This window comes from Zingiber officinale, chromosome 6A (genome assembly GCF_018446385.1).
Source record: "Zingiber officinale cultivar Zhangliang chromosome 6A, Zo_v1.1, whole genome shotgun sequence".
In the NCBI taxonomy this organism is placed as follows: domain Eukaryota; kingdom Viridiplantae; phylum Streptophyta; class Magnoliopsida; order Zingiberales; family Zingiberaceae; genus Zingiber; species Zingiber officinale.
Genome location: NC_055997.1, coordinates 91,211,722 through 91,233,535, shown reverse-complemented (window position 1 = coordinate 91,233,535; position 21,814 = coordinate 91,211,722). Strand labels below are relative to the sequence as shown.

The following is a 21,814-nucleotide window of genomic DNA, read 5'->3' as shown; positions in this document are numbered from 1 at the left end:
TTTTGAAACAAATGAAACGAGCTTCAAATCTGTCTAGAATTAGAAAGTTAGTTTCTTGTTATTTGAAGCATGCAGTAGTAGTTTCAATTATTTCCTTGCTTCTAGATTATTCAGCATGTTTAGCTTTACATGTTTAGTAGTTTTACATGTTTAGTAGCTTTACATGTTTAGTATGCTTCTTTTATTGGTTTATGAGCATAATTAGCTATACAATGATTAGCATTTCAGTTAGCATGATTTCCTTTGCTATTTATGAGCATGAGTAATTTTATATGTTAGCATTCAGTTTTAGCGTGCTTTTATTTATATACATGCATATCGAGTTTTTGTATGTAGATAGCGCTCACTAAGCTTTATGCTTATAGACTGCACTTCCTTCTATTGCAGATAAAGGAAAGGAAAAGATTTAGCAAGGAAGGCGACAAGGTGGTGGTGATGAAGGTGTGTGATGGCTAGACTATGGGGAGATCAAGAGTTTGCTAAGGAATTGTTAAGACTTTTCTGTTTAGAGTTCTTTAGTTTTCTTTAAATGCTATTATGAGTCAAGATTGTAATTAAGTTTATTCCGCATTTGTAGTTGGATTCTATTGATGGAGTGATATTGTTGTTTGCTATTATTAGGGTAGTTTCCTTCTTTTATTTGTGATATTATACTGCGTGGTTGTGAAAATATATGTTCCAGCCGCCTGTGGCTGAGTATAATTTGTTTGTATTGATGATTTAGTCATCGGTACAGGGGAGACTCTATCGAAATTTTTCGGCAGAGATTCCTCGTGGTTTTTAATTATACCGGTTAAGTAGAGTAAGTAGTTAAGTAACGGTCACTTTTAGAGAGTAGTAGTAGTAGTAAGAAGGGTGGTCTTTACAGTTGGTATCAGAGCAGGTCCCATTCTCCAGCATCACACATCAGCACCAGCTTTGTCGTCTTCAAGTAAGAAAGTATTTAAGTTTTCTTTCTTATGCTTTCTTTATTATTTGCAGTATAGAGTATTTGCTTGTATGCGCTTTAGTAAGATAGAAGTTTGTTTCTCTTTTATTCATATACCTAAGTTTGGTTAGAAAGGATAAAGAATATATCAAGTGTTTCTTTTCTTTGCATAATTAGATGTCAAGAAGAGGACGTCCCCGTACCGCTCGTACTGAGGACCAGGCTCAGGAGAACGAAGGGCCGGAGCAACTGAACCAAATCTCTCTGAAGTTGTTGCTCAACTCCAGAGACAAGTAGCAGAGCAACAACAAGTGATCGTCAATCTGATGGCGAATCAGCAGCCAGTCCCTCCCACTCCTCCAACCATTAATGTGGAGACTCCCGTGGTGACTGAGGTTCCACCAGTTGTCCTGGAAGTCCCCACAGCACCTAGAAGACAAGAAGCATATTTGATACAGTGGCTGAAACTGAAGCCAGAGAGTTTCTCAGGCACGACTGAGCCCTGGGATGCTCAGGCTTGGTTCAAGACACTGGAGAGCACCATGGAGCTTCTTGACTGGCCAGAAGTCGAGAAGGTCAAGTGTGCTTCATTTTGCTTATCTGGGGATACTCGTATGTGGTGGGAGAGAGTTAAAAGCAAGAGAGCAGTCAATCAGATGAGCTGGGCTGACTTTGAAGCAGAGTTTTATGAAGAATTCTTCCATCAGCGGATCACCAATAATCATTATGAGGAGTTCATAGTTTTCAGACAAGGTGACCTGTCAGTGGAAGAAGCAGTAAAGAAATTCAATAGGCTAGCTCGTCTCTGCCCAGAGCTAATAAGCACGGAGAAGGAACGAGTCAGACTGATGCTCAGGATGTTGAGGCCAGTGATAGCACTTAATGTGAGTAGTGGAGCTCATCAGCCTCAGACTGGCGAAGAGCTAGTCAGCAGAGCATTAGTCACTGAGCACTATCTGGACAGCATCAGGGCACAACGAGCGCAACATAAGCCAGTCAAGATCGAAGACAAGACAGCTGGCAATCAGAAACCTCAAGCAAATAAGCAGCACTGGAAGGGTAAAGGTAACAAGAGAAAGCAGTGGAACTTAGGAGGTAACCAGAAGGGAGGACCAGCAAACAAGCAGACTAAGTTCCCTCCCTGTCCTAAATGTGGGAAAATACATCCAGGAGTCTGTCTTTTGGGTAAGACTGGATGTTATTCGTGTGGGCAGGAAGGACATATGGCTAGGGAGTGTCCTAACAAGCTCAAAGCACCTCAGCCACAGCCAATACAATATGGAGGCAAGCCTCAGCTACATTATATGCCTGCAACTCTGGAAGGACCTCAGATCAGTCAAGGAAGGTTGGAAGCCCCACCAGTTCCAGCCAGTGCTAGAGTATTCTCCCTCACCAAAGAAGAAGCTGCTAGTGCCTCCACGGTCGTAACAGGTCAAGTAGTTATTTTTCAGCATATAGCTACTGCACTATTTGATACTGGGGCGACCCATTCTTTTGTATTCATACCTTTTGCCAAAGAAATACAGGTACCTACAGAAAGCATGAATTCCAAGTTCCTGACAACCCTACCTTCTGGGGAAGTCATGGAATCTAGTCAGTGGTTTCGGTCCGTACCAGTCAGAATTTCAGACCGTGAGCTATGTGTAAATCTGGTAGTCCTCGCCATGCAGGATTTCGATATCATTTTGGGTATGGATTTCCTTAGCAAGTACAGTGCTTCAGTGGACTGCCGCAGAAGGAAAGTGATCTTTAGTCCAGAAGGTGAACCATCCTTTGAATTTACAGGAGTGCCAAAGAGGAAGACCCAGAAATTCCTCTCTTCCCTCACAGCTCACCAGATGCTAGCTAAAGGGTGTGCTGGTTTTCTTGCATTCATTGTGAGTATAGAAGAAGAAGAAAGACCTAAGCAGGAGAAAATTCGGGTAGTCTGTGAGTATCCAGAGGTATTCCCAGAAGAGCTACCTGGACTACCTCCCAACAGAGAAGTGGAGTTTGAGATTGAACTGGTTCCTGGTACTGGTCCAATTTCAAAATCTCCATACCGCATGTCTCCAGCAGAGCTAAAAGAGTTACAAGAGCAACTTTAGGAGCTACTTGACAAAGGCTTCATCCGCCCTAGTCACTCACCTTGGGGAGCTCCTGTGTTGTTTGTCAAGAAGAAAAGATGGATCTATGCGGATGTGCATAGATTATAGGGCTCTGAATCAAGTGACCATCAAGAACAAGTATCCACTGCCCAGAATCGATGACTTATTTGATCAGTTGAGAGGGGCAACAGTGTTCTCCAAGATGGACTTGCGCTCTGGGTACCATCAGTTGAAAGTGAAGGAAAAGGATATACCCAGAACGGCTTTCAGGACCAGATACAGACACTACGAGTTCGTAGTCATGCCTTTTGGTATGACTAATGCACCTGCAGTTTTCATGGACCTGATGAACAGAGTGTTCAGAGAATACCTTGACAAATTTGTCATTGTGTTCATCGACGACATTCTAATCTATTCAAGGACCCCAGAGGAGCATGACACGCACTTGAGAATAGTTCTGCAGACCCTTCAACAAAAGCAGCTCTATGCTAAATTCTCAAAGAGCGAATTCTGGTTGGAGCAGGTGGCGTTTCTAGGTCACATCGTTTCTAGAGAAGGCATTCAAGTAGATCCAGCCAAAGTAGAAGCAGTCAGCAATTGGAAGAGACCCAAGAATGCCAGGGAGATCAGAAGCTTCCTTGGTTTAGCTGGGTACTACAGGAAATTTGTGAAAGACTTTTCCAGAATAGTCTCTCCACTTACAGCCCTCACCAGAAAGAACAAGAAGTTTGAATGGTCAGATAAATGTGAGCAGAGTTTCCAAGAGCTAAAGAAGAGACTGACCAGTGCTCCCATTCTGACAGTTCCAGAGAGTGACAAGAGTTTTGACATCTACAGTGATGCTTCCAAGATGGGCCTAAGAGCTGTACTCATGCAAGAAGGAAAAGTTATAGCTTATGCTTCCAGGCAACTCAAAGACTACGAGAAGAATTACCCCACTCATGATCTTGAGCTAGCAGCTGTGGTCTTTGCACTGAAACTCTGGCGACATTACCTGTATGGAGTCCAGTGCAGAATCTTCACAGACCATCAGAGTATTAAGTACTTCTTCACTCAGAAGGACTTAAACATGAGACAGCGTAGGTGGCTAGAGTTGGTCAAAGATTATGACCGTGAAATCCTCTACCATCCAGGCAAAGCTAATAAAGTGGTAGATGCACTAAGCAGAAAATCTAGTGCATCCCTGATGTCTTTGTCATCATTAGCCCTACCACTGCAGAAGGAGTTATCAGATTTTGGTATGGAAATTATTTATGGGCAACTCTCTGCATTGACCTTAGAGTCAACCCTACTTGAGGATATATAGAGAAAGCAAAGTGAAGATCCTGATATCCAAAAGATCAAGCAAGGGATACAAAAAGAAGAAAATTTAGAGTTTCAAGTATCAGACAGTGGAATTCTTTATCAGGGGAGCCGCCTTTGTATTCCCAATGACGAAGAGCTGAGAAAGAAAATTTTAGAAGAAGCTCATAGTACACCTTATTCCATGCATCCTGGTTCTACCAAGATGTATCAAGACGTGAAACAGAGATTCTGGTGGTCTGGACTCAAAAGAGATGTAGCTAAATATGTCAGTACCTGCCTAACATGTCAGAGGGTCAAAGCAGAACACCAGAGACCAGGAGGAGTTCTTCAGCCTCTTCCAATACCAGAATGGAAATGGGAAGATATATCCATGGACTTCATAACAGGTCTTCCAAGAACCACAAATGGATATGATGCGATATGGGTGATAGTGGACAGATTGACCAAGTCTGCTCATTTTCTAGCCATCAAGGTATCTCACTCTATAGAGAAGTTGGCACAGCTGTATGTTAAAGAGGTGATCAGACTTCACGGAGTTCCTAAATCTATTGTTTCTGATAGAGATGGGCGCTTCACCTCTCACTTCTGGGAGTGTGTTCAGACTGCATTAGGTACCAAACTCAAGTTCAGCACAGCCTTCCATCCTCAGACTGATGGACAGACAGAGCGAGTAAATCAGATTCTAGAAGATATGCTCAGAGCTTGTGCACTAGATTTCAAGGGAAGTTGGTGCAAGTACCTGTGCTTAGCTGAATTTACTTACAACAACAGCTATCAGGCCACCATCAAGATGGCTCCCTATGAGGCATTGTATCGCAGGAAGTGCAGATCACCCATTTGCTGGCAAGAAGCAGGTGAAAGAAGAGAGATGGAAGTGGAACTGGGCATTCAGATAAAGCTGATAGATGAGACTACTCAGGCTATTCAGAAGATCAGACAGAGAATTGAGATTGCTCGGAGTAGACAGAAGAGTTATGCTGACACACACCGTAGGCCATTTGAATTCCAAGTAGGGGATTCAGTTTTTCTCAAGGTCGCTCCTATGAAGGGAGTGATGAGATTTGGCAAGAAGGGCAAATTAAGTCCTCGTTATGTAGGACCTTACCTGATCACAGGAAGGATTGGGAAAGTAGCTTACAAGCTGGCTTTACCACAGGACATGTCAGTAATACATAATGTATTTCATGTCTCTCTGCTAATGAAGTGTCTCCACGACCCTAACCAAGTGATTCAGCCTCAGTCAGTGCAGATCCAAGAGGATCTTAGTTATGAGAGCAGACCTACACAAATAGTGGACAGAGCAGTCAAGAGACTAAGAAATAAAGAAGTGCCACTAGTGAAGGTTATCTGGAAGAACCAGAAGCACGAGGAAGTCACTTGGGAGCGAGAGGACAGTATGAGAGAGAAATATCCAGAGCTATTCTAAGTTCAAGGACGAACTTTTTATAAGGTATGGGTAATTGTAATGACCCAATTTTCTCTATTTCAAGTTCTAAAAGTCCATAAAAATATTTGGAAATACTTTTAAAATATTCTATAGATTTTTAGGAATTTTTAGAGTATTTTTACGTAATTTTTGGAGGACGTTTGGTAGGGTTACAAAAAGAAAGAAGTTTAAAAAAAAATGTTGAAGGTGAGATTCGAACCCATGACCTCGGGTCGGACTGACCCAAGCAAAACCGGCCCAACCAGCTGAGCTACACGGTTTTGTTAACCTTATATGGTGAGAATTAAGTTTATAGCATAGTTAATGATTAGGGAATAAATTGGGAAAAAAATGCGCGGTAGAGGGATTGAAACCGAGACCCCATGTTTTGGTTAAAACTCGGTTGACCAGTTGTGCCAATGAGTTTTGTTAATTAAGGTAAGAATGGATTATATTTAAGGTATAGTAGTTAATAAAAATCTTAGTTATAAGAAGAGAACTTAGGTATTTTCCCGTGACCAAAAATTTCCTCACCCGTCTTCTCTTCTCGCGACGACGCGCGGCGATTTCTGCTCTCGGGCGAAAGCGACGCTGGACCTAGGGTTTCTCTCCGGCGGCCGGTGAGGACTTCTTTCCGGGAGCTGTTCACAGATTCGTGGTCGCTTCGTCAAGGAGAACACACGGATAGGAAGGGATCGCTGAGACCTTCACATCATCCGAACCCTAGATCTCTTTCTCGATTGTAAGCCCAAGCAAACCACGGTGAGTAGCATCTCACCTGCTATAGGAGTTGTTCTGAGTTTCAATTTGTTTTTCCTTGCCTTGGATTGGGTTTGTACTGAATTTAGTGGTTAGGGATTTAACTCTCTTTTCCTGCTTGTTTCGGAACATGTAGATGATCTAATCAGTTTTAAGCTTTGATTTAATTCATCCTTGCCTACAGATCATGTTGTACAGAATTGAGATTGATTAGGGATTTAGTTTCTGTTCTTGTTTTCAAATTTTCGAATTCTTTGTGATGATCGGGAATCCATGCTTTTGCCGTGAGGTAGTTTGTGCCATGTAGTCGCTGATTGGGTTCCTTTTTGTGTAGATGTCGTGTAAGTCATTGAGTAAAGGATTTTGCTGTGAATTAATTTACTTTGCAATTCAGTTTCAACACGCCCAATGATCAGCTGCATTTCTGTGGATTATGATGGGATTAGTTTTGCTGTCGTGAATCACCTAAAGGGATCTACTTAATTATAGCAGGAAATATGGCATTTTATAGTTAGTAGCATTGTCCTGTTTTAATACTTGTCTTTGGTTGATTTCGGTTAATATCTGCATGGTTGATTTTGAATAGAACAATACAAGAAGGGTTTCAAAACCAGAAGATCTTCTTCTTGGTACTTTTAAAATGTATCGGTCACCCTACTATCATTTAGGATAGATTTAGCAAATGCTGTAGTAGTAGTAGTACTAGAGACTATTTCTAGTTAAAACTATTTTAGCAAATTTCCAGAATTTTCTGGATTAATGCTGTCGTGAGGTTGATTTCACTTCACATTGCTACACTTTGCTTCATTTGGCTTCACTTAGCTCCACTTTGTTGATGTCTTTAGATTTAATCTCTTTGTTAAATCTGAGCATGAGGTAGTTTAGTCCTTTAGAGCATGTAGACTTCATTTCATTTGTCACAGTGAGGAGTAGTTTCAGATACCTTTACTTACTGCTATGAGTTGAAGTTTCTATTCTTGAATCTGTTTGTTAAAGAAGAGGAGGAGTTCGAATGGATTCAACATGTCGTTTAGACTTTCCTTTGCTGTTTAGATTTATTTCTTGCTGTTTAGTTTTCACTTGCTGTTAGTAAAGCATGAGAAATTTTCCATTTGCTGATAATTAAGCATGATCAGTTCCCTTTGCCATTAGATATGCACGGTGATACTTTCTAGTCTCTTTTGCTATTAGAATATCTTGAGCATGCAATTATTAGTTTCTTTGCTATTTCATAAGCATGAGTTTCTGTCTTTAAGAACTATAAGCAAGAAAGACTAATGTCTAGACTTGATTTCAATTCTAGAAGATTGAATATCAAAAGCGCACACAAGGTGTTTGCTTAAATGCCAAGTAAGGGCAAGTATAAAGAAGTTATAGTTAAAAAGAAAGTATTTTATTTTTTTTAATGGCATGTACCGGACACAAGGTCCAGGCACAAGGTCCAATGGGTGGGCTCCCAGATCGCCCCTAGGCACAAGATCGCCTAGAAGAACCTTAGTAGTTTCGGGATTAACTACCTCGACTCTTATTAAGGATGCGCGCAAATTTGGTACAATGTCGGGCCCAAAAGAAGTTTATTATTATTTTGAAGTATTAAAATATAAGTTTTTGAAACAAATGAAACGAGCTTCAAATTTGTGTAGAATTAGAAAGTTAGTTTCTTGTTATTTGAAGCATGCAGTAGTAGTTTCAATTGTTTCCTTGCTACTAGATTATTCAGCATGTTTAGCTTTACATAGTTAGTAGTTTTACATGTTTAGTAGCTTTACATGTTTAGTAGCTTTACATGTTTAGTATGCTTCTTTTATTGGTTTATGAGCATAATTAGCTATACAATGATTAGCATTTCAGTTAGCATGATTTCCTTTGCTATTTATGAGCATGAGTAATTTTATATGTTAGCATTCAGTTTTAGCGTGCTTTTATTTATATACATGCATATCGAGTTTTTGTGAGTAGATAGCGCTCACTAAGCTTTATGCTTATAGACTGCACTTCCTCCTATTGCAGATAAAGGAAAGGAAAAGATTTAGCAAGGAAGGCAACAAGGTGGTGGTGATGAAGGTGTGTGATGGCTGGACTATGGGGAGATCAAGAGTTTGCTAAGGAATTGTTAAGACTTTTCTGTTTAGAGTTCTTTAGTTTTCTTTAAATGCTATTATGAGTCAAGATTGTAATTAAGTTTATTCCGTATTTGTAGTTGGGTTCTATTGATGGAGTGATATTGTTGTTTGCTATTATTAGGGTAGTTTCCTTCTTTTATTTGTGATATTATACTGCGTGGTTGTGAAAATATATGTTTCAGCCACCTGTGGCTGAGTGTAGTTTGTTTGTATTGATGATTTAGTCATCGGTACAGGGGAGACTCTGCCGAAATTTTTCGGTAGAGATTCCTCGTGGTTTTAATTATACCGGTTAAGTAGAGTTAGTAGTTAAGTAACGGTCACTTTTAGAGAGTAGTAGTAGTAGTAAGAAGGGTGGTCGTTACACATTTTGACTTAGTTGGATATTCAGATTCGGATTATGCCGGGTGTAAGTTAGATAGGAAGAGTACAAGTGGAGGATGTCAATTGTTAGGTTCATCTTTAGTTAGTTGGTTTAGCCGTAAGCAACAATGTGTTGCCTTATCTACAACTGAAGCCGAATACATAGCAATGGGTGAATGCGTAGCCCAATTGTTATGGATGCCTCATACATTAAAAGACTTTAATCTAGATTATAAACATGTAAAAACTTACATTGATAATATAAGTTCTATAAACCTTACTAAAAATCTAGTACATTACTCTCGAACTAAACATATAGAGGTAAGACATCATTTCATTAGAGATCATGTGTCCAAAGGGAATATAGATCTTAATTATATTGAATCCAAATCTAACTTGGCAAACATTTTTACTAAACCATTACCTGAAGCAGAATTTAGTAATCTAAGAAGACAATTAGGGTTGTGTTTTGTAGAATAGGTCCTTTTATTTTGAAAATTATTACTTAGTTTATTTTTAAAAATTATTTTTGTAAAAATCCCTTTTAAAATTTTTGTTTACAAAATTCTTTCAAAATATTTTATTTTCTGGAGTAGCCTAGGTCTTATCGTAGATTTGCATGTTCCTATAGTTTTAGAAGCCAGCATCTCACAAGCACAATATGATCCCTTGTTTGATAACTTAGAATGGGTGAGATGCTTAGGACCTAGCCCAAGATTTCATATGCTTATGTTAGTGCATCGCTATAAATCTGGGCTTTAAATAACATACATGAATCAATTTGGGTTAACTAGCTAGTAAAAACCTAGTTAGTACTAAATACTCAAATTGACCAACCTAAGTCAATAGCTACTATCTTGTGATAGTTAGCCTTAAACAAAGGTTGGACATTTCATCATAAGGACTTTTTTTTTTCTTCCCTTAGTCTTTTTGCCCATGCTTGGACTTTTAGGTTGTTATCAATTCTAGGGGGAGCCTTGGACTATGCATTTTTCAATTTTTTTTTTTGAAAATCCTAATTTTTATTTTTCAAATTATTTATTCTTTCATATTTTTTGACTTTTAAAAGTGTTCAAAATTATTTTTGAAAATTTTTTCAAATTCTTTTTATAAACATTTTACAATGAAAGTTGGTTTTAGAAATTTTAACTTAGTAAAATTATTTTACTGGTAAAAATTTACTCTCTTCAAAATATTTTACTTAGGAATACTTTTCAAAATTTGGTTTCTTTAATATTATTTTTACCTTAGTAAAAATTTCTCTTTTTCAAAGTAATTGTTTAACTTAGGATAATTATTTTTTTCAAAATTATTTTATATTTTTAACTTAGTAAAATTTTCAAAATTATTTTATATTATTTTTGAATATCAAAATTACCTTTTCATTTTCATGTATTTTTTGAGCACTTAGTTAAAATTGTTATACATTTCAACCCTTTTTGGTTTGTTGGTCTTCCCCTATTTTTGATGTGTGTCAAAGGGGGAGAGATAGTGAATTTAAGGGGAGTTGTTTAACTCAGCATGAGAATTTAAAAATCAAATTGTTTGTTTATTTATTTGTTGTATATTTTTAACTTAACTTTGAACCTTGGTTGCCAAACATCAATGTAACGACTCCACCCTTCTCCCTACTAGTCTGTGAGGGCGGGACGCTACTGGACTACTAAATTAACATAACTATAATTACTCACATGTAAACATCAATACTTAAAACTCTCAAAAATGAGAAACATGCAATTAGTAACAACTAAAACATAATTAACTCATCTTGTCATTCTAGTCAAGCATATGTTCACAACTAAAGTATATCAATCAGTATATGCATGCAACAGTGATACAACTCAATTAGCGGAACTAATATGCATAGCAAAGAGAAGGACGAATTCTAAAACATAAAATATTCAATAAGAAAATCTAGCAACATGAAAGAATAGTTCCAACATTCTGAATACAAAATCTTAATGAATTTTTTAAACTAAATCCCAAGGCTTCCATAGTCCAGACAACACACATCCATCCACACCTCCTTGTCACCTTCTTTTGCTATAACATTTCCTTTCCTTTATTTGCAGTAAGAGGAAAATGCAACTATAAGCAAAATGCTTAGTAAGCACTATCTAACTCACAAAACTCGAACATGCATATGAACAGGAAAAAAAATCTAAGAACTGAATGCTTTACAAGAAATACTACTCATGCTCATCTAATAGCAAGGAAATCAAAACAGACTGAAATGCTATGAAACGACCACCCTTCTTACTACTACTACTCTCTAAGAATGACCGTTACTTAACTACTAACTCTACTTAACCGGTATGATTAAAAACCACATGAAAACCCTACCGAAAAATTTCGACAGAGTCTCCCCTGTACCGGTGACATTAAAATGAGATACAAACATAATATACATCAGCCACAGGCGGCTGGAATATGTATCAATCACTCACGCAGTTAAATAAGTGACAAACATCAAAATAACTACTTATTAAACAGAACTCATCTCCATGCAATCTAAACAAAAATAATCTCAAATGACATGAACATAAAATACATCTTCGAATGTTTATTAATTACTAAAATGTAGAAAACTTAATAACGTCCCAAGTCTCTTCCATAGTCCTGGCATCACACACCATCTGCGCCACCTTGTCGCCTTCCTATATCTGCAGTAAGAGGAAGTGCAATCTATAAACAAAATGCTTAGTAAGCGCTATCTAACTCACAAAAACTCGATATTCATGTGAATATACTGAAAACTAAAACTGAATGCTCAAAAGGAAAACTACTCGTGCTCATCTACTAGTAAATAAACAAACATACTGAAGTGCTAAACATGTAAAGCTACTAATGCTCTTCTAATAGCAAAGAATAGTAAGTTAATCTAAATAACATGCTAGCATAACAGGAAACTAAACTTACTGATTTTAAAACAAAGTGAAACTTAATTAATTTGTTCTAAACTTATTCTTTTATACTTTTATACTTATGCGAAACTTATTTTGTTTGTTCAAAAACTTATACTTATAATACTTCAAAATAATAATCAACTTTCTTCTTGGGCCCGACAACTGTACTTGCTATGTGTGCATCCCTAACTAGACCCGAGATAGCTGGTCCCGAATCTAGTAGGGTTTACTAGGTTATCTAAACCTAGGGACGACTATGGGAGTCCAGCCCAAGAACAACTGAGAGTCCTGCATACTAGGTTATCTAAACCTAGGGACGACTATGGGAGCCCAACCCAAGGACAACTGTGAGTCCAGTACAGTGCCACTGATAAAAGTAAAATACTTGTTATATTTTAATACTTCTAATATATAATGCCTCGGCATTTTAATAAGCACCTTGTGTGCCAAAATCCCTAAAGTCTTGACTTTGGGATCTACTTAAGGCCTTGGCCTTTTTCTTTCTTTTCTTGATCTTTCTTATACTTGTTAATACCTCTAAAACAATGTCTCATACAAATTCTAACTTTAAAATGCTTAGATAAACTGAAATTTACACTTGAATATACTAAGAGTGAATACTTAAACAAATAATTTTGCATACTATAACTAACAAAAATCTATATGCTACATAACAAAATCTGCTCTACTACAACAAGAAAACCGCTCATATTAAATCTGCAAAAGATCTAAAACTAGTATGCAATTTGTGGCCGGTTCTTGCTTATGGAGATACAAAAGAAATCTGGACTGCACACTTGAATTAAAGTTGTTCATGCTCAAAATTAACGCTGATCTAAAGCTAATATGGATTTGGCACTAATCTGAGATCAAGCTAAACTAAGGAAATGTAAAGCATGATCCAGAAACCATAGGAAGAAATCCGAACCAAGGAAAACAATGAAGCACTTGCTGCCCTTTAAACTTCAAGCTATCCAAATGCTGTAAGAAAACAATGATGCACCAGATTCTGAAATCTAAGGATTCCATTAACGCAAATTCACAGCTTAAACTTTTATAAGCAACAAGATCCGCTACAACCTAAAACCCGAAAGCCAAGTAAGAAATTCCTCCTGGAACTGTAGCATGACAGAAAACCAAGAAACAAAATTTCCCCACATACTCATCCTTTCCTGGTCTTCCTTTTAACTCACGGCAGAAGACTTAAGTCATTTGGTGAATTGAACTTAACTACGGTAGAAAGCTTAAGCAACAAATCTTACAGCTTAAATCCGAATTCTGTAAAACTCAAACCGTATACTAACCCTTTACAACCTATTCCTTACAGCATGTTTCAAAATAAACATCAAGAAGATACAAGGATTTAAATCCTCAATTCGCGACGGTAACTTAAGGAAGCAAACCTTCTTAATAACATGCTGCAAAATCAAAAAGAAAAGGCTAACGGGAAATCCAAAACTACTCTTCTGCAGGTGAGTAAGCAACTTACCTTTGTTTCCTTGACTCACAGCCGAAGGAGAAACCTTCTAATGCTTCTAGGGTTCGGTTAACTTGAAATCTTCGGCAACTCCTAGCGTCCACAGCTTCCCTTCGACGAGATGATCCCAAAATGGTGAAGAACTCTCGAAGTTAGCCCCCTCGCCGGCCGCCGGAGGTGAAAACCCTAGCTCCGGCTTGCCGCTGCAGTTTCGCCCGAGAAGAAGTACCGCGCACGCGAGAGGAAAAAGGAAAAAGGAGAAGGGAAAAGCTAGGTCACGGGTAATCAATCAAGCCCTAAGTTCCTCCTTTATAACTTCAATATTCGGTTAACTCCTTTAAATAAATTTGCTACCTTTTCTAAATAGAACCGGCCGCGTGAGCACTTGGTTAGCCGCGGCTTGGCTCGTGGTTGGAGTCGCGGGTTCGAATCCTGCCAACCCCCTTTTTATTTCCCATTTATTTTCTGTATCTATTATTGCATAAATATAATTCGTCCCTTATATGGTCAGTAATGACCGCTGGCCCACTTGGTTAGCCGAGTTTTGACCGAGTCAGAGGTTGCTGGTTCGAACCTCGGCTTGGACATTATTTTTGTTAAAACTTCTTTCGTTTAGTAAAAATACCAAACGACCTCCAAAAATTATATAAAAATACTCTAAAAATTTCTAAAAATCTCTAGAATATTTCTATAGTATTTCTAAATATTTTTAACCACTATTAGAACTCCAAATGAGGAAATTTGGATCGTTACAACTCCCCATACCTTATAAAAAGTTCGTCCTCGAACTTAGAATAATTCTATAGCATGTTCTCTACCTTGTACATGCATTAGTTAGCGTCCATAATCTAATGTACTAAGGAAAACCACATCAAAGGTATTTTAGGACCTCCTAATCTACTTTCAATGAACATAAGCATAAGCAGTGACATAAGCATGAGAACATAAACGTAAGCATGGTAGATGAACTAAACATAATGATAGATTTGATCACAAGCATGTCCATATGCATAGGCAAGAACATAACATGGACCTAAACATAAACGTAAATATAAATATAACATGACTTGAACATACTTGCATGCATACTTATAAACATACTATTGTGGTGGCCTAGTTGCACTTAGTAGTACCGTAACATAAGTTGTTGATCAGACAACTACCCTAGCGCTAGGTTGGTAGGGGTCCGAACATAGGACCGGAGTTCCCCTTTATTTTGGCGCGCTCACCGGGCTTAGGTCCCCGGATCATACCACGAACATATCTTGTTTGATTCTGGCGCGCTCACTGGCTTAGGTCCCCAGATCATACCACCATCCCAGAACATATCTTGTTTGATTCTGACGCGCTCACCCGGCTTAGGTCCCCGGATCATACCACCATCCCAGAACACATCTTGTTATGTAAAAGAAACTAAGCAAAATTCTTAACTTTATAAGCACTTCTAAACATCTCCCTATTCTATACATATAATCTAATACTTCTAAGGATTTCTCTTTACTGTAAAGAATAAAGAAAACCATACTAAAAATTAAATACTTTCTTACTTGAAGACGACAAAGATGGTGCTGATGTGTGGTGCTGGAGAATGGGAACTGCTCTGATACCAACAGTAACTGTAGGTCCCTTTGGAGGCCGGCAAGAGGGGAGGGGTGAATTGCCCTACAAAATAAAACCAAAAACCTTTCTCGGATATTCAACTAACTTAAAAGAACTTGTAATTAAAAAGGCAGAGACTAATTAAAACAGAAAATAGACACAGAGGAATTACTTGGTTTGCAATCAGAGGATTGCTAATCCAAGGCAAAGAAGGCGCACTAATTGATTCTCCTCTGGGCGGAGTAGCCTCTTACAGCGTTGAAAGCACAGAAAGAAATAACACAAATGAAAGCACTGGATTACAAGTAGTTGTTCCTTGATTGATCATTGCTTCTGGACCAAGGCTATATTTATAGCCTTGGTCGGGGCGCCTGGAAGGGTTCCGGGCGCCCTGGGGGGGATAAATTTTATCCCCCAACGATCGGATCGAGTCAAAACTCGATCCTATTGAAAATTCGATTCCGGGCGCCCGGAAGGGTTCCGGGCGCCCCGGTCGGTTCCGGGAGCCCGGAATGGTTCCGGGCGCCCGGAGCCCTAAGGTCAACATAAGTTGACTTTTCAACTCCGGTTCAGCTCGTCTCGATCCAGCTCATCTCGGTCCGGGTCTGTTCGCTCCGGCTCCGTTTGCTTGGGTGATCTCGGCCTTCCGTAATAGGGCTCACCCGAACCCATGTTCCGGCCTTCTCCTCGAATAGCCTTCCTTCCCGGTTTCTCGTCCCTCGAACGCTGCGCACGTTCTTCTCATCCGCCGGTGTACTCTTCCGTGGTCACCTCGTCCCTCGGACGCACCGAGCCCGTCGGCTCTCTCCCCGTGTCGTCCTTCTCGTTAGCCGCGTCTTCCGCTCGACTTCCTGTGTTCCTAAGTTCCTACACACTTAGACACAAGGGTTAAACAACGCAGGACCTAGCTTAACTTGTTTGATCACATCAAAAACACCTTGGGGTTCCAACAATCTCCCCCTTTTTGATGTGAGCAACCCAAGTTAAACTAGGGAAAAACAGATGCAATAAAAACAATTTATTTGCAATTAAGTCCAAAGATATTTCATAAAAAAAAAGGTTATATACCTCCCCCTAGACTTAACATTCTTCTCCCCCTTTGATCATATTAAAAATAGGGGTTTTTTAAGCAGGTCTAAGGTAAAAAAAATTTTAAGTGAATTTCCAAAAAAAAATTCTAAGGCAATTAATATTAATTTCTAAGGCAATTGTTTAAAAAGAGAATATCTAGTTTAATTTTAAAAAAAATTCTAATTCAATATTTAGAAAATTTTTAAGTTATTTTTCATAAAAGATTTCAAAGGAAAATGTCTAAGACTATATTCATAGAAAAATTTCTAAGTTAATTAAAAATATCTAAGTCAATAATTTTCAGAAATTTTCTAAGTCAATCAAAAAAAATTTATTTTCCAAATTTTTTTTTATTATAAATTAGTTTTAAATATTTTCTAACACAAATTGAATAACTCTTTTAAAGCATTAGGTAAATTAAATTAATGCTTTTTCAGTTAGTCAATTAAACTTTTCATTTCGATACTTGGCTTCCAGGTCGTGGCGAGGCACTAGGCCTTCTTGGTTATTGGAGCAACAACCACTTCCTTAGACAAAGCCTCATAATGAAATTAGTCGTTTAATTTCTTTGCTGAAAATGCTAAGTCTAATTTTAAATTAAACAGGTTTTTGGAACCTAGTAGAGGTTCCTACCTACAGGGTTAACCAAGTATTTCCTAGGTACATAGATTTTTGATATATTTCTAATTTGACTTTGATGAAATCTATAATACCAATTTAAACCTCCATAGTTTCTAAAAGTAGAAATATTTGAACTTTTATATTTTTTCAATCTTTCTATTTCTTCTTTTAGTTTTTCATTTTCAATTTTCAATTTTCAATTTATCAAAATCCTCTATAAGACATGATTTTGCTAAAATTCTTTTTGTTTCCAAAATTTCATTTTTTAATTTGATATTTTCATTTTCTAATTTATACATGAATTTAGTCATTGCCTTAATGCCAGAATAAAGTTGATCAGGGGGTAAGAGGCATACCTCACTTACCATATCGGACTTGAAGCCTGAATCTCCCCCTGCTTCGCTGCCTTCATCTGAGGTCGCTCCCCCTTCATCGATGCTAGGTTCTGATGAGCTTTGCCCTTCGTAACTTGCCATCAACGCTATCCCAGCATATTCTTGAGCTTCTGATTCGGATGAAGAAGTGTCGTCCCAAGTTGCTTTTAGGTTGTGTTTCTTGGGTGTCTTCATTTTGACCTTCTTGAGTTCTGGGCAGTCTTCCCTTAGGTGTCCCTCCTTCTGACACTGGTAGCACCATACCTTTCTTCTACCTTTTTGATTCTTTTTATTCTGCATTTTAAATTTATTAGATCTAAAAAACTTTTTAAAGTTTCTTACCATGTACGCTTCTTGATCGTCTTCGGAGTCTGACTCGGGTTCATCCTTGTTGGTTGCGTTCAGCGCCATAGTTTGGGTTGTGTCCTTTGATATCTCTGCATATCTAGTTTCGTGTAATTCAAGGGTAGAAAACAACTCTTCTAAAGTACTTACCTCCAAGTCTTTTGAGATGTAGTAAGCATCGACGATTGATGTCCACTCCGGAGTTCTTGGAAACGCGTTGAGCGCGTAGCGTATAGTGTCCCGGTTTGTTACTGTTTCACCAAGGTTTTCGAGACCAGTAACTAGTTCTTTTACCTTTGCATGTAGACCAGCTACTTTCTCACCTTTCTCCAGATGGATGTTCATCAGTTTGTTGTGGAGGATGTCCCTTCTAGCGAGCTTTGCTTCGGACGTGCCTTCGTGGAGTTCCAAGAACTTCTCCCAAAGTTCTTTAGCAGATAAATAGTTTCCGATGCGGTTGACCTCTTGAGGTGGTAACACGCTCAGCAGGTGATGTTCCGCACGGCTGTTTGCTACCGACTCATTCTGCTCCTTCTTTGTCCAATCGCTCTCTTCTTTTTCTTTTCCATCTTTATCTATTGGAGCTACAAAACCATATTTCATAATAAACCGAATTTCAAAATCTGTTTTTAGGAATACCTCCATACGACGCTTGCAGTCTGCGAAGTTCCCCTCGAATTTTGGTGGGACGATGCTTGGTCCGGCCATCTTGTTGCTTCGATCGGCGGTTAGTCCTCCTGAAGCGCCCTCGCTCTGATACCACTTGTAGGTCCCTTTGGAGGCCGGCAAGAGGGGAGGGGTGAATTGCCCTACAAAATAAAACCAAAAACCCTTCTCAGATATTCAACTAACTTAAAAGAACTTGTAATTAAAAAGGCAGAGACTAATTAAAACATAAAATAGACACAGAGGAATTACTTGGTTTGCAATCAGAGGATTGCTAATCCAAGGCAAAGAAGGCGCACTAATTGATTCTCCTCTGGGTGGAGTAGCCTCTTACAGCGTTGAAAGCACAGAAAGAAATAACACAAATGAAAGCACTGGATTACAAGTAGTTGTTCCTTGATTGATCATTGCTTCTGGACCAAGGCTATATTTATAGCCTTGGTCGGGGTGCCTGGAAGGGTTCCGGGCGCCCTGGGGGGATAAATTTTATCCCCCAATGGTCGGATCGAGTCAAAACTCGATCCTGTTGAAAAGTCGATTCCGGGCGCCCGGAAGGGTTCCGGGCGCCCGGAATGGTTCCGGGCGCCCGTAGCCCTAAGGTCAACATAAGTTGACTTTTCGACTCCGGTTCAGCTCGTCTCGATCCAGCTCATCTCGGTCCAGGTCTGTTCGCTCCGGCTCCATTTGCTTGGGTGATCTCGACCTTCCGGAATAGGGCTCACCCGAACCCATGTTCCGGCCTTCTCCCTCGAACGCCGCGCACGTTCTTCTCATCCGCCGGTGTACTCTTCCGCGGTCACCTCGTCCCTCGGACGCACCGAGCCCGTCGGCTCTCTCCCCGTGCCGTCCTTCTCGTTAGCCGCGTCTTCCGCTCGACTTCCTGTGTTCCTAAGTTCCTGCACACTTAGACACAAGGGTTAAACAACGCAGGACCTAGCTTAACTTGTTTTATCACATCAAAAACACCTCGGGGTTCCAACAGTAACGACCACCCTTCTTACTACTATTACTCTCTAAGAATGACCGTTACTTAACTACTAACTCTACTTAACCGGTATGATTAAAAACCACATGGAAACCCTACCGAAAAATTTTGACAGAGTCTCCCCTGTACCGGTGACCTTAAAATGAGATACAAACATAATATACATCAGCCACCGGCGGCTGGAATATGTATCAATCACTCACGCAGTTAAATAAGTGACAAACATCAAAATAACTACTTATTAAATAGAACTCATCACCATGCAATCTAAACAAAAATAATCTCAAATGACATGAACATAAAATACATCTTCGAATGCTTATTAATTATTAAAATGCGGAAAACTTAATAACGTCCCAAGTCTCTTCCATAGTCCTGGCATCACACACCATCTGCGCCACCTTGTCGCCTTCCTATATCTGTAGTAAGAGGAAGTGCAATCTATAAGCAAAATACTTAGTAAGCGCTATCTAACTCACAAAAACTCGATATGCATGTGAATATACTGAAAACTAAAACTGAATGCTCAAAAGGAAAACTACTCGTGCTCATCTACTAGTAAATAAACAAACACACTAAAGTGCTAAACATGTAAAGCTACTCATGCTCTTCTAATAGCAAAGAACAGTAAGTTAATCTAAATAACATGCTAGCATAACAGGAAACTAAACTTACTGATTTTAAAACAAAGTGAAACTTAATTCATTTGTTCTAAACTTATTCTTTTATACTTTTATACTTTTGTGAAACTTATTTTGTTTGTTCAAAAACTTATACTTATAATACTTCAAAATAATAATCAACTTTCTTCTTGGGCCCGATAACTGTACTTGCTATGCGCACATCCCTAACTAGACCCAAGATAGCTGGTCCCGAATCTAATAGGGTTTACTAGGTTATCTAAACCTACGGACGACTATGGGAGTCCAACCCAAGGACAACTGAGAGTCCTGCATACTAGGTTATCTAAACCTAGGGATGACTATGAGAGCCCAACCCAAGGACAACTGAGAGTCCAGTACAGTGCCACTGATAAAAGTAAAATACTTGTTATCTTTTAATACTTCTAATATATAATGCCTTGGTATTTTAATAAGCACCTTGTGTGCCAAAATCCCTAAAGTCTTGACTTTGGGATCTACTTAAAGCCTTGGCCTTTTTCTTTCTTTTCTTTATCTTTCTTATACTTGTTAATACCTCTAAAACAATGTCTCATACAAATTCTAACTTTGAAATGCTTAGATAAACTGAAATTTACACTTGAATATACTAAGAGTGAATACTTAAACAAATAATTTTGCATACTATAACTAACAAAAATCTGTATGCTACATAACAAAATCTGCTCTACTACAACAAGAAAACCGCTCATATTAAATCTGCAAAAGATCTAAAACTAGTATGCAATTTGTGGCCTATTCTTGCTTATGGAGATACAAAAGAAATCTGGACTGCACACTTGAATTAAAGCTGTTCATGCTCAAAATTAACGCTGATCTAAAGCAAATATGGATTTGGCACTAATCTGAGATCAAGCTAAACTAAGGAAATGTAAATCATGATCCGGAAACCATAGGAAGAAATCTGAACCAAGGAAAACAATGAAGCACTTGCTGCCCTTTAAACTTCAAGCTATCCTAATGCTGTAAGAAAACAATGATGCACCAGATTCTGAAATCTAAGGATTCCATTAACGCAAATTCACAGCTTAAACTTTTATAAGCAACCAAGATACTCTACAACCTAAAACCCGAAAGCCATGTAAGAAATTCCTCCTGGAACTATAGCAGGGTAGAAAACCAAGAAACAAAATTTCCCCACATACTCATCCTTTCCTGTTCTTCCTTTTAACTCAAAGCAGAAGACTTAAGTCATTTGGTGAATTGAACTTAACTCACGGCAGAAAGCTTAAGCAACAAATCTTACAGCTTAAATCCGAATTCTATAAAACTCAAACAGTATACTAACCCTTTACAACCTATTCCTTACAGCATGTTTCAAAATAAACATCAAGAAGATACAAGGATTTAAATCCTCAATTCGCGGCAGCAACTTAAGGAAGCAAACCTTCTTAATAACATGCTGCAAAATCAAAAAGAAAAGGCAAACGGGAAATCCAAAACTACTCTTCTGCAGGTGAGTAAGCAACTTACCTTTGTTTCCTTGACTCACAGCCGAAGGAGAAACCTTCAAATGCTTCTAGGGTTCGGTTAACTTGAAATCTTTGGCGACTCCTTGCGCCCACTGCTTCCCTTCGACGAGAGGATCCCGAAATGGTGAAGAACTCTCGACGTTAGCCCCCTCGCCGGCCGCCGGAGGAGAAAACCCTAGCTCCGGCTTGCCGCTGCGGTTTCGCCCGAGAAGAAGCACCGCGCACGCGAGAGGAAAAAGGAAAAAGGAGAAGGGAAAAGCTAGGTCACGGGTAATCAATCAAGCCCTAAGTTCCTCCTTTATAACTTCAATATTCGGTTAACTCCTTTAAATAAATTTGCTACCTTTTCTAAACAGAACCGGCCGCGTGAACACTTGGTCAGCCACGGCTTGGCTCGTGGTTGGAGTCGCGGGTTCGAATCCTGCCAACCCCCTTTTTATTTCCATTTATTTTCTGTATCTATTATTGCATAAATATAATTCGTCCCTTATATGGTCAGTAATGACCGCTGGCCCACTTGGTTAGCCGAGTTTTGACCGAGTCAGAGGTTGCTGGTTCGAACCTCGGCTTGGACATTATTTTTTATTAAAACTTCTTTCATTTAGTAAAAATACCAAACGACCTCCA

General features: G+C 38.9%; 1 long non-coding RNA gene across 1 annotated transcript; it reads right to left on the bottom strand.

The window, feature by feature from the left end:
• Positions 1-19,249: 19,249 nt before the first annotated feature.
• Positions 19,250-21,221, bottom strand: LOC121996905. The gene is made up of 2 exons (XR_006116189.1): positions 21,189-21,221; positions 19,250-19,454 (listed from the first exon to the last, which is right to left on the bottom strand). It is a non-coding gene; the product is annotated as an uncharacterized LOC121996905 (long non-coding RNA).
• Between the last annotated feature and the right edge of the window lie 593 nt (positions 21,222-21,814).